Source organism: Papaver somniferum, chromosome 3 (genome assembly GCF_003573695.1).
Source record: "Papaver somniferum cultivar HN1 chromosome 3, ASM357369v1, whole genome shotgun sequence".
Classification (NCBI taxonomy): Eukaryota; Viridiplantae; Streptophyta; class Magnoliopsida; order Ranunculales; family Papaveraceae; genus Papaver; species Papaver somniferum.
In genome coordinates, this window is record NC_039360.1 from 44,284,649 (window position 1) to 44,298,633 (window position 13,985).

The following is a 13,985-nucleotide window of genomic DNA, read 5'->3' on the forward strand; positions in this document are numbered from 1 at the left end:
AACCTTAGTCAGGTTGCATTATAAATTTGACTGTATATCGAGTAGATAACAGTTGTTCATACTTCTTCGTCCGCGAAAAATAATTTTTTCGTACTTGTCTTCAATATCACAACCTTTCATATTGAAGATGACTTTATGACCTTCATCAAAAATTTGACTCACTGAAAGAAGATTAGCTTTCATTCCTTTAAAATAAACAACATCATTAATTTCGAGAATACCTGGAAGCTTGATAGTATCTTTCTTGCTTATTAGACAACTACTCCCATCTCCAAATGTTACTGATCCTCCCTTGTAGTCTTCAGTCTTTGTGAACCACGAAAGATCACCAGTCATGTGTTTGCTACATCCACTATCTAGAAACCATTGGAAAGGTGAAGTTGTTTTGAGTGCACACGCTCCTAGACATTTTTCACCGGATCTAGGATATCTTGTTAGGTCTTTATATAATCCCATAACACGTTTGATCAGATGTTTCACAAGGAAAATTTTCTGAGTTAAAGATTTCCATTCCTTTTTGAAAAAAATTCTGGTCAGTTCTAGATGTTTGGATGTTGATTTTGAACATTTTTTAGATTCTCCCTTAGTAGGGTTATCTGCGCTTTTGACCAGTCCTCTATCAATCATGACACTACTAATTTCCTTAGTAACTGAATGGTTATGTTCAACTTTTTTATCTAACATCCTGACAAGAGCAGAGTAATACTCTTCAGTATCTTTTTGAAGATCACTTAAAATCTTTAGAAAGTTAACCGAATCGCTCATGGGATTCAATTCTTATAGGTTGGATCGCACCAAACACATATTGTTAGATCTTTTCGTGTTTGCCTGCTCTGATACCAATTGAATAGACGAGGGTACCCAAATATACCTCAATCTAAAACTTTTCCACCTATAAGTCCTTTTCCGAAAGTGATTGTCTATGGACTGAGTCGAGACAATACAACGAATTGGTTCACAATTCATGTGATCGTATATGGATACAAGATCGATACAATACAACAACGAAGTATCTTATCTTGATAATAGGTTCGGACTTAACCAAACTCCAGGGATTGTCTACCAAGTAAAATAGGAATTAACGTTTGAGTAATTTACTTTAAATTATAATAACAACAATTATGATTGCGGAAAATAAAAGTTAATGACACAGCAAGATTTTATTAACGAAGAAACCGCCAATGCAGAAAACCCCCGGGACCTAGTCCAGAATTGAATATTTTCAGAATTAAGCCGCTATACGAAATCAAACCAACTTCGTATAGTTGAGACCAAGCAACTAAACCTATAGTTCACCTAGTTTCCTCAGTATCCCTGCGCCTCCAACTTGTTAATAAGTCACGCATTTGGAACAATTAATTTGGTTCGTATTCCAAACAGTAAAGGAACAACAAATCTGTTCGGTAATAACTCTTTTCAAACAACGTGATATGAGTTTGACAAAGGCTCTTCCGTTTAACCAATAAACTCCTTTGTCGGGTCCTTAGATCAATCTCTCAACAACCACCGAAGTAATTGTTAGACTATGCAATCAATACTATTAATCACAAAGAAGTGATGCCGATCTACTCAACTAATCAATCCAATTTATCACAAAGATAAACCGATTATAGTTGGATCCCTTTCAAGCCTAAACAAGTATTGTGCACACCAAAAATTATGAACCCAAAAAGTCTTCTTGTATTCAAATCTTCTTTAATCTTCAATCAGCACCTGCACACAATCAACTTGAATCTCTTGTGATCAATCACACATAGAACGGAGTCTGTTAACGTTGGATTATCACAAGATATCTTTAGATATACAAACAGTCTAAGGATCCCCGTCGAAGCTTCGATCTAGTTTGAGTGAATCTTATATCATAAGAGAAGATTTCCAAACATAAACAAACTAGGTGCAGTCAAAGTTCAACAACCGTTAGTCAATCAAATCAATTGAAAACAAAAATAAACCGCAATTATCTAATTATTCACCAACGGTACTAATAGAGCTTCTCAATCCCAAAGAAGTCTTTAAACTGAGCGGCCATAAGATATTTCGCATAATTAGGTTACTTTCCTCTCTGAATAGGTGACTCCACCAGTAACAACGCAACTAGGTAGTTTTTCTAGCTCTGAGGATTAGTTTGCTAGAAATGCAAACTTCAGTATTTATAGACAAGGAAGTTTGGACACCAAGGAATTTCCAAAACCAAATATTCTCAAAGATATGCAATAAACACAATATCGGTTTTCGTAATTCCTGGAAATGCACTGTCCAAATATTGACCGAAATCCCAATAGAAAAATCTATAATCAGTAAATGCACATTACTAATTATTATTTTCTAAAGATATGCATTTAATTGCTGGAGTTTAAATAGCGTATAAAAACTAAGAAACCTTAATTAAAAATATTCTCAATTTATTTCGATCCTGGGATTCTCCTTTAGCTATTAAGGAATATCTTTGAACAATTAATGATAAGAGTTATTGCACATGTTCAAAGTATGTGGACATCTTTACTTTGCAAGTCCTTTTTCATACTTACAATCTTGGAAATGATTTTCCATACTTCCAAACAAGTTTAGAATTGGTTCGTATGATTTCCAAGAACTATGTGATTGATTATCCGATCAAATCACCAATTATGGGTTTCACGGTTCTACCAAAACAAGTTCGGTTCTACCTCCATGTGAGTACTGTGCATAGTCACGCTAGTTACCAAAATTCGGTTGACTAGGTACTAGGATCGGTTCCCCACAACTTATGGTAACTACCTGTATTCGGTTGAACATGTCCATAGGATCGGTTCCTCCAAAACTACAAATTTGTTGCACATGTTCATAGGATCGGTTCCCCATCTAGTAAAACCATAAACAAGTTTATGAGTGGTTATACTAAACACACATATTGGTAATTCAAAATAGATTTGAAATGAATAAAAATACCAATAAGCCTAGCGATTTCCCTTTCGATTCACAAAACAAGTTTATGAACTTACTTCCTTTAAACGAATGTAAAACGTTGTTTCCTAGGATGAAATCTTCACTCATACCCATGCATAATCATAATAACATTCATATGATCACGTCGATGTATTTTATACAAAGTTTAATGGTTAAGCAATAAACCTCGTATTGTATTCCTTAATACTATGTCTAACTAGAGTTTCATACACAGCTTCGCAGTTATGTTTTCAATATGCACGATTTGAAAGATACGTTGGGGAATGAAACAGTTCAAGTCAAATATTACTAATCTCAAGATGAAGGATGATGTTGTCGTTGTAGCTCCATACTTCTTCACATTCTTCAAGTCTTCATGTAATACTTGTAAGTCTCATCTCCTAACACTTTCAAGCTAACTTATACGAAGTTGACTCTAGTATATAATCAAGCGACTCTTTAAATGAGTTTTGATTCACTAAAATATGACAACCAAACTTGACATACCAACGCTTGGTGGGTTCAATCGAGCTATGCTCTAACACAACAAACCAAAGGTTATGATTCCTACACATGTACAACCTTTATTATCTCAATACAATGATTTATTTCCTGATAATTTACCTGTGACCAAGGTATTTAAAATCGTAATAATCACGATTTGATTCGCGTCAAATTTTTCCATTTCGATTCTGATCGTATTTCTGAATTGAGTCTCTAATGAATCATGTAGATTCTTTTTTTGTGTGCGATTCTTACTCTCCTAATTTTGACTTTTTTGCTTGGTCGACATTAGTTTTTCTCTCAAAACAAGTATAAAAGCAAATGTAATGGTTTGGGATCAAACCACTAACCTCTGGTACAGACTTGTGTATTCCTAACCACCATGCCACGACGATATTTCGTGAGATATGTTAAAACTAATTAGATTTTATAAGTTTCGGGTGCATCAAAAATTAAAATTTAGCCAGCACGTATAAAGCATGTTGAACGTTTCACATAGTTTAAAATCATATATAGGTAAATTTAAGATTTAAAAATCAACCATGAATCTTCGATTCATGATTCAATATGGGATTTGATCCTCAAAATTGGAAAACGATTCGTGCCGCGATTCACGATTTCACAACCTTGCCTGTGACTTTAGCTCCTTTTTATGTACAAGGCCAAGTCAACAATTTATTGGCTAAAGGACTGATTATGCCTAGCAGCATACTTGTCCTGCATTTTTGGTGTCCGAAAAAGACAATAGTTGGAGAATATGTATTGATTGCAGATCTTTGAATCGTATCACCATTCCTTATAGATTTCATATTCCACGTATTGATGATATGATTGATTTTCTTGCTGGGTCGATTATTTCCACTAAACTTGATCTTTGTAGCGGATGTCATCGGACTAGAATTAGAGAAGGAGATGAATGGAAAACTTCTTCCAAAATACGAGAATAATTGTATGAATCGCTTGTTATGACATTTGGATTAACCAATGCTCCCGGCACATTTATGCAACTGATGAAAAAACGTCCAGTCCACCAATATGCGGTAGAAGATATTTGCTCAGCATTAATTAAATAAAAGAAAATATTTTGCATTGTCATATATTTGTTAGTTTTGGTAAATGTTGTCTAAAAAACTTAATAATACTTCTCATTGCCAACCATCCCTAATTACTTTATGACTTTATAATCCTTGGAAGAATTAGGAAGTAACAAGGCCTTTAGAGTCCAATGGATTGTTTACTCAAAACTAAGGATTATGGCTAAATAATCTAAAATAAAATAATACGGTAGTACAACAAATTCATTCTCTCTTTTCGAACTTTAGAGTGACATCCAGTGAGTATGTATACAACAAATTCATTCTCTCTTTTCGAATTTTGTAATGACATATACAACAATCGATGACATTAATAGAGGTGTAAAACGTGCCGGTTCGGCACATCCCAGTCCGCGAAGCAACGTGTTTCGCGTGCTGCTGTGCTGGGTTGTGCCAGAGATTCAGATGTGCTGTGATGTGCAGTGTTAAATGGCGTGCCTTTCTGTGCTGTGCCAGAAAAATAAATGTGATGTGTCGTGTTGTGCTTAGCACACTTTATGTTTTCCAAAATAAATATTTTTGTTAGTACATGTATTATTACAGAAATAAATTAGCATAACGAAAATAAAATGTCAGAAATTGGCTAAAATAATGATTTTTTTGTCAAATATGCATCAAATGTGATGTATTGTGTAGTATTTTACGCATGACGTGGCGTGATTTCTTCGCGTGTTGTGCCGCGTGCTAACACGTGCCGTTGTGCCTATTTGTCTGGCACAACAGAACACATTAACCAAACGTGATGTGCCCGTGTTGGGACGGTCACGTGTTGTGCCGTGCTGTTTTCGAATTTTAACGTGCTGTGTTGTGTCATAAACGAGCTGGCCCGTCCCAATTTACACCTCTAGACATTAGCACTGATGTTGTCAACAATCGATGGAGAAAATGAAAATATAATTTATTTTAAACAAAATCAAGCAAAACTAGTGAAATCCAAGACTTTCTCCTGATCTTCCCTTACTTATTTTCGTTTAAGAAAATCATTCTCCTAAATTCGCATTAGGAAATTTTCTTGAACACTGACAACCGCAAAATTCACAAGAACATGCCAAAGAAGGCTTTCCCCCGATTCTCCAATTCAGTTTACTAGTACATTGCGCATCCAATAAATGAACTCTAAAGGTCGAGTTTTACAGGTCATATAACAATAATTTTTTTATATGCATAATTAAGCACCAACTTTACTAATTATAATTATTATTAAGAAAAAAACAGTTATCAGTAGTCGGTGGTGTGCAAGTCGAGAACGTACCTGCTAAAAGGGATTCTTTTAAGGGATTTTTAACAAACTGCCACACATGCAAATCCCGATTCAAGAAAATGCCACCGTTTTTTCAGAGTTTATTAAATGCCACAACCGTTAGTTTTTCCGCCAGGACCCACATACTTGGTCTTTTTCGCTGACTCGGTCAAAATAATCTGTCGCGATTTACATATTTACCCTTGAAAACCCTATCATACTAGTCATGGGTTCACCATCTTTCCCCGTTAGTTCTTTGTTCTTCCTTTTTCCCCTGTTCTTCTCTTCTCGTGTTTCCGTGAGAAGATTTTGTGATTATGATATCAGAAACTTAAGAGAAACGTTAAAAGTTGGTTGTCGGTGATGCTGTTGTGATTGTTTGAGCACGAGATGAAGAGGATGGAGTTGCTGCTGTAGATCGAACCTATTAGGGTCTGCAGATTGTGTTAAAATTGAAATTAGGCTTTGATTTTGGTCGGATTAATGGGTTTTTTGTTTTCTAATCATATCTGACTAATGGGTTTCCATCAGGATTTGAAATTGAGATTGAAATTTTACTTTCATTATTTTTTTTTCTGAGTTTGAAATTGAAAGTAGGGTTTGATTTTCTCACTAATGGTTTCATTTCAAACTCATGCGAAAAGTAAATCAAAGACTTAGTTAAGGTTTCTGGATTTGAATAAAGGGAATTAGTTAGTGAACTGCATGAATGATGAATGAGATGGAATTGTGGAGTTATGAATTGGTGAGGGTTCTATTTTGACTGAAGAAAATTTTGGGTTTGTGAGAAATTGATCAAAAAATCGATCAATTGATAATGGGTTTTTACTGTTACGAGGAAGGGAGAAGGATTTATTGATTGAATCTCTGTTTGCAGTGAAAATATAGGGTTTCATGAGAAGAACTCAGGGAAGGATTTGGGATGGCTATTTGGTGTTGGTTGAAGCCGAACCGAGCTAGCAGTGAAGATTGGTTAATTGTAAGAGGTTAGAGTTTGGGTCTGAGGTAATTTTCTTCAATCAATTGAATTGAATTTCTGTTACTGTGATGAGTTATAGAGTTTAGGTAATTATTGTATTAATTTTGAATTGAAGAATTAAATGGATGATATTGTTGACCTTGATAATCTTAGGGTGTCTGAGTTGATAGGAATTGATGTTGAGGCTATGTTAATGTGGAGAGCTGATGTGTTGAGCTGAGCTGAAGGTGATGGTTGCAGAGAAAGACAAACAGATATGAATGTTGTTGCTATAGGATTGAGTTGAATTAGAGATTGGAGAAGATGCATTTGCAATGGTGAATCATACAAGATGAGATGGTGCTAGTGATTGTTGCTAAGGGAAGTGAGTTACAGCTGAATTTGCAAGTAGATGAGCAGCAGCTGAATATGGATAAAGTAACTGATTCAGCAGAAGTAACTAAAAGATTAGGAACTGATGAGCGTGGTTATGAAAGAGATGAAGAAGAGAGTTTTGGAACAGACGGACGCATTCTTAGTGGTGGAGGTAGTTTTGGTGGAGGACCTGGAGGTATGGAACCGAAACTGATGTTAAGCCTGACGAAAACGGAACTGGTGCTAAACTTGACGGTAAGCTGCAGTCGCATTAGCAACTTTATGATAACTAATTTTTGAGTGAAGTACAATGTTCTGTATCAATTCTAAATGTAATTTTGTTTTTTATTTCAGCAGATGAGGTGCGGAAGGTTGCTGATGCTGGTGCTGAAAGAAGGAAGAATGAAAGCCATGAAACAAGTACCACCGGGGTTGAGGGTCTAAACTGAATATCCTAGTTACTTCGTTGTTGTTTTGCTGGAGATAGTGGAGGATGGTACTGCCAAGTATCCTAGCTATGTTTTGAGTTTTGTATTTCTTTTTTTGTTCTGAAATCTGCTCAGTGGTGATTTTAAGTACATAATAAGGAAAATGAAAGTTTAGGCGCATCGTTTTTTATGTTAGTGTGATTGCTTCTTTGTACTTGTAGAAATCTATGTGAATGGAAATGCACTTTGTTTTCGCTTTTGACACTAGAATCTGTTGTGAAGTGCAAATGAATCAAATGATGTTGTTGCTGCTGGATGAGCACAACGCGGTCTATTTGTTCGATGAAATGACCCAAAGAAGACATGAACTGTAGTGAGATGTTTTAAGGGTGTAAATGTCTTTTTCTAAGCTGAACTACTGCCACCTATGCACTAACGGATGTAAACTTTTGCTTGGAAAAAAACTGGATGGAAAAGGTCAAATGTGTGGCACTAAATAAATTCTGAAAAAAACGGTGGCACTTTCTTAAACATGAAATTGAAAGTGTGGCACTTTATTAAAATCCCTTAATTATCATAAGTGACGCATGCACTCTGGTAATTCCGTAATTAAAACTAAATTATGGGTCACATACGGAATTTGATTTGTCATAAGATTTGGTGATGAAAACCGTTTTCTGAACTATAAATAGAGCAGACAGGCATAGTTAGTTTCAAACATTCAATTCAATAGAAAACAAAGTCAGAAGAAAGAAAGATTTATAAATTTTTGAAAGAGAAGAAAAAATGGAGGGAATGCCACTATTCAAACCATACTAAATGGGCAATTTCGAACTCTCTCACAGGTTTGCAACTCTTTATCATATTTTAGTTTCTTCTTCGATGATTCGATCCAAACACATCCATCTCATTTTCATACGTTTTGGTTTTCTGTACTTGCTAGGGTTGTTTTGGCACCTCTAACAAGAAATAGGTCTTATGGAAACGTACCCACAACCACATGCGGCCTTATATTACTCGCAGCGAGCCACCAATGGAGGTTTTCTAATTACAGAAGCCACTGGAGTATCAGAAACAGCTCAAGGGTATGTTTTCTGGATTTCGTATTATAGTAGTCACTGTGAATGTTAAATCTTCAGGCAATGTTCTTGGAAGAATGACCTGCCAAGAGTAATGGCTGATCATGACCTTCCTTGACTGGAGATGGCTAGCTCAAGATCAGTCCTGTATCGATAATGTATATAGATATCTTCGCGCATTAATTAGCATTTTCAGTGTGGGCAATTGGGTTTATTGAATTCTCCAATCATTTTTGAAGGTATCCAGAAACACCAGGAATTTGGACAAAAGCATGTCGAAGCATGGAAACCCATTGTGCAAGCTGTTCATGACAAGGGTGGCTTGTTCTTAGGCCTGTCAATATATGTCCGATATTCGGAATCCGTTTCCGATTATTCGAAATCCTATAGGATTTTATCCGTTTTATCGGATATCGGATAAAAATATTTATCGGATATTTCTTCCTTAACCTATCGATATCGGATTGGGCTATATCCGTTTGGTTAATATCCGATATCCGATAGAATTAGGGGTATAATTATAATTTCGTCAATTCAATCGATTATCAGTCAATTCAGTCGAGAACCGAGTCATTTCCTTTTCTTTTTTTCCTCCTCTTCTCTTCTCAGTTCTCGATCACTCTCGATCAATCACTCACTCAGTTGCTTTGCTTATCAATCACTCACCCGCTCAATCAGGTACTGATTATCTTCTATTTCCATGTTCGATTTCTATGTCCAATTCTTATGAAATTAGGGTTTCATAATTATGAGTTTCCAAATTAGGGTTTCATAATTATGAGTTTTCAAACTCAATGAAGGCAATAACTCTTGGAGTGATTCAATCTCACCTTGCAACGTATCCATTTTATTTATCTACTGGTATTTTGTATGTGTTCAGTTCTTATTGAAGGTGAGATTTTGCATACTCACTTTTGAGGTATGTCTCTTTGCTCTACTTTTGTAAATGTAACATTGGGCTATTTTCTCTCCACAGAAAGCTATCTATCTCCGCTTAAGCCAGCATCAAAGAAAAATCTGCAGAAGAAATTGGGGTTTCATCAATTTCAAATACGGAATCAAATTTTGTAAGTATATAATGCTCCTTAATGAAATACGCTTGATCTTCCTTTAGTTTCATATGATTCATTAATTTCTTCCTTTTAGGTGTTCTTCAATTGTTATTTAGTAAAAATAACGATGGCTTTCAGGTGATGGAGACGTTCCTCTTTATTTGGGTCAATGTTGACACCAAGGGGAATAAATTTTAGCTGTCTGCAACCCACTTACGGCTCAAGTGTGTCCACAATATAATTGTTCTTGGCTAATATCTACAATTTTTGTTGTTCAGGCCTTTGCATTCATTTCAAATCCGAGAATAATCATTAACCTCATCTCAACTCAATTGGTTTTTCAGGTGCTGGGTTTCTTTTTCGTCACGTGTCTTCTATGGTTAGTGTGAAGGAAAATTTGTTTAGGTACTGATATATTTCAACTAATAAGGCCTGAAATGGAATCAGATTCATTTGGCCTCTAAACTCATAATTATGAAGGTCGAGATAACGTATGATACTTTTATGGTTAATCGAACTCAGGTATTGATCTTTTGTTGTTAATGTTTATTGCAGACTCCCAAGAAAGGTGTTAAAACTCCAGTAGCAGCAAAGAAGAAGAATGTAAGTTGTAATCTCCAAGTGTTGTTAGTATTTTGATTAGAAAAATGATGTGAAGTTTAGCCAGATGTTGTATTCTCATGTCTCTTAAAAGCTTATCATGTATTATTAGTATTTTTCTGTGTTTTGTGGTGCATAACTTCACAAATTTTTAAGTTCCCTGCCGAACAAAGTCCCCTGTATCTCTAGGAACCTGCACTAACTTTGCACAGAATAGTTGGTATTGAGAGATGCATTGCTTCTCATCTTCATGTTGAAAACCAGCACTAACACCTGTATATGGACTAAAACCACCAACTCCAAGACCAAGTTTGTTCTTTTGATGATCAGTAGCCATTTGACAGTGCAGAATATATCCATCAAACCTCTTAATTGGTTCTTCTACAGCCCTTCTTGCTCCTCCTACAGTTTTATATGAGAGTTAGTGAGACGCATCATTTTTTTCAACTGAGGTGTTTAGCTCATAGAGTTTAAATTAAACTGCATTCACCTGATGCCGTTATACTTGGACTAACCAAATTGATTCGCATCTGGTATTTCCGCTGACCGGTGATCCACCTTACACGAGCAACAAATTTATATATCCTTGAGAATAAATGTGTGTTATAATCTTATCAGTTAACTTTTGAATAATTAATTTTAAATTTTTATGATGAGTATCTTATTCTTATATGAATGTCGACTTCAATGACTTGTTATAATGCAGATGTGGAAAATTTGGAAACCGAAGACGAATGAAGACAAGAGAGTCAGAGGATGGAGATGAGAGTGACAGAGACACACAGTACTTATCATACTTTGTGTTTCCAGTTTTTACTTTCTTTAGCATTTGCTTGTGTTTCTTTTCATGTATGTGTGTGAATAAGAGACTTACTTAGAGACATAGCTACTTAAGTGTAACGTTTTAAGACTGTTTATGCGTTTGAAGACAATTCAGATGGTATGTATGAGAATTTCGCCTCAGATTAAAGATTACAGATTACACTGTAAGTCTGTAACTTTAATTTCATCTCTGATTACAGGTTCTTTTCATTTTTTGTCACTACAGGATATTATCGGATAAATATCCGATATCCGATAGCTTAACCTATCGGATATCGATATCTGATTTTGATATCCTATAGGATATTCTCGGATATCGAATATCCGATAATGCTTAACCTGTCGGATATCGGATATCCAAATATCCGACGGATATTCTTCCATTGACAGCCCTACTTGTTCTTTTGCCAGCTTTGGCATGTAGGCCGAGTTTCCACTAGTGGTACCCATCTTATGCTCTTTCTTAATCTAGTTACTCTCAATTTGTACATAATCAACTATAATGATTGTCATAAAGTTCAAATACTGTCAGCGTTGAACCATTTTCATTTCATGCCTGTCCAGATCTCCAGCCTAATGGAATAGCTTCAATCTCTAGTACTGACAAGGGATGTACACCTGGCCTCTACGGAGTGGATTGGACAGCTCCTCGTCGATTGAGCACCAATGAAATCCCACAAATTGTCGATGATTTCAGGCATGCCGCAAGGAACGCAATTGAAGCTGGTAATTTTCTTTTCTAATTGTCTTATTTAGGTTGGCAAATACCATATATCTTTTGTTCAAACTATACTTATTATAATGCACATTGTCTCTCTCAAATGTGCAGGTTTTGATGGAGTTGAGATCCATGGCTCAAATGGTTACCTTATAGATCAATTCATGAAGGATCAGGTTAATGACAGAACAGATGAGTACGGCAGAACCTTAGAGAAGCGATGTCTCTTTGCACTAGACATTGTCAAAGCTATTACGGAAGAGATTGGAGCTGACAAAGTCGGAATGAGGCTCTCACCTTTCGGGGGATTCATGGAAGCGGGAGATTCAGACCCTGAAGCTCTCAGCATTTACATGGCTGAATCACTAAGCAAATACGGAATCTTGTACCTCCATGTGATAGAGCCGAGGATTGAGAACGATGAAACCCTTGGCAGTACCTTAACAACCAGGAAAGCTTTTAAGGGGACTTTCATTTCTTCTGGAGGTTATAAGAGAGACGACGGTAACGATGCTATCGAGGAGAATCATGCTGATCTGGTTGCATATGGTCGTCAGTTTTTGGCTAATCCAGATTTTCCTAAACGTTTTACCATTGATGCACCACTTAATCAGTATAATAGGGACACATTTTACACACAAGATTCAGTTGTTGGATACACTGACTACCCATTCCTGGACCAAGACAATTAGTCATAATGCCCAGTACTAGCTTTCTGTTTGTTGTTGTTTTGCTTATTTGTTTTTATGTGGCTTTCACTTGTGTTGTTCTTGTGTAACTTAGTGATTAAAGATCATTCAGATCTTTTATGTGGAAGCTAGTGCTGTTTTGTACTAGGATTCCATAACAGAATAAATGTTACAATTTGCTATTGTTATCGTACTTCACCCCGAGTCGAGAGATTAAGTATTTTTTTTAAAGCAATAAGAACCATCATGGATTAATCATCCACCTCAAAACTTAAGAATTTATCCCAATAATATATATATATATATATATATATATATATATATATATATATATATATATATATATATATATTTTTTTTTGAAGCATGAAATTGTATTAAAGTTAGGAAGAAATAACACGAGGGTACATTGTACCCATAAAGTCTGCCATTACAATATGACCAATACACGATGGAGTTGTGTGGTCCCAGATTGTTGTGGATAGATTTTCGGTTGTGCTGTCATCTTCCATTTTGTTTGCTAACCCGTCCGTCGCCTGATTTCCTTCTCTGTAAATATGGTTTATGGTGCAATGCGGAATTTACGCCAATCTAAGCTTAATTTATGTTATCATATTGTTTAAGTACCAAGGTGGTTCGGCTGTCGAGGTTAAAAATCTTAGAAGATTTTCCGAGTCCGTTTCGAATTGCACCTTTGGCCATTCTCGATCTGCAGATGTTCTTGACGTTATGAGCATGGCCCAAGTTTCGGCAGTGAGCGTTGTTGTTATCCCTAATGATTTTGCAATTTCTAAGATTGTGATAACATTTTCGTTTCGGCAAATAATTCCCGCTCCTGCCAGTCCCAGATGTCCTTTAGCTGCTCCAGCTGTGTTGATTTTGACCCAGTCCGGGTGGGGTTTACTCCATCCTACTAAAATTGTGGTTGACTTGGGAATCTGATGCATAATGTTTTTAGAAGACTGCATTCCTGGTAGTACCGGTGGAAGGTTCTGTTGAGCCCATGTGTATTCCTGTTGTAGGCGGGTAGCCATTTGGAGTATGTTTGTTGGGTTTGTTTGCTTTTGGTTGTATACGACATCATTTCTAGCTAGCCAAAGTGACCAGAATAGAAAGCAGAATGTGGTGGTGGTTTGGTTACCGATTTTAGCCTGAAGAAGTAAGGATATAGATGTCTGTGGGTTTATTGAAGTGGGTATTCCTTGGTGGGTGCTCTATGGAGTGGATATCCAGAAAATTAGTAGGTTCCACGAATCCATAACAATCGGACAATGTAGAAGGATATGCTTTGCAGTTTCAGGGTCAGAATTGCATTGGGGGCAAATATTGGAGTTGGCGAGGTGGATGTGATTGAGTAGTTGGAGGGTTGGTAGGCCATCGTTAAGTGCTTTTTACAAGAAAAGTTGTACTTTTGGTGGACATGTGAGCGTCCATAGGAAGTTGGTTGGAGGGGGTGGTGGATTGTGCTGCAATTGATCAGAAATGTCTGTTAGGAATTTGTA

General features: G+C 36.2%; 1 long non-coding RNA gene and 1 pseudogene across 1 annotated transcript; both read left to right on the forward strand.

The window, feature by feature from the left end:
- Positions 1–8,307: 8,307 nt before the first annotated feature.
- Positions 8,308–12,487, forward strand: LOC113361202 (annotated as a pseudogene).
- On the forward strand, positions 10,019–10,379 carry LOC113361203. The gene is made up of 2 exons (XR_003365006.1): positions 10,019–10,060; positions 10,211–10,379. It is a non-coding gene; the product is annotated as an uncharacterized LOC113361203 (long non-coding RNA).
- Positions 12,488–13,985: the final 1,498 nt, after the last annotated feature.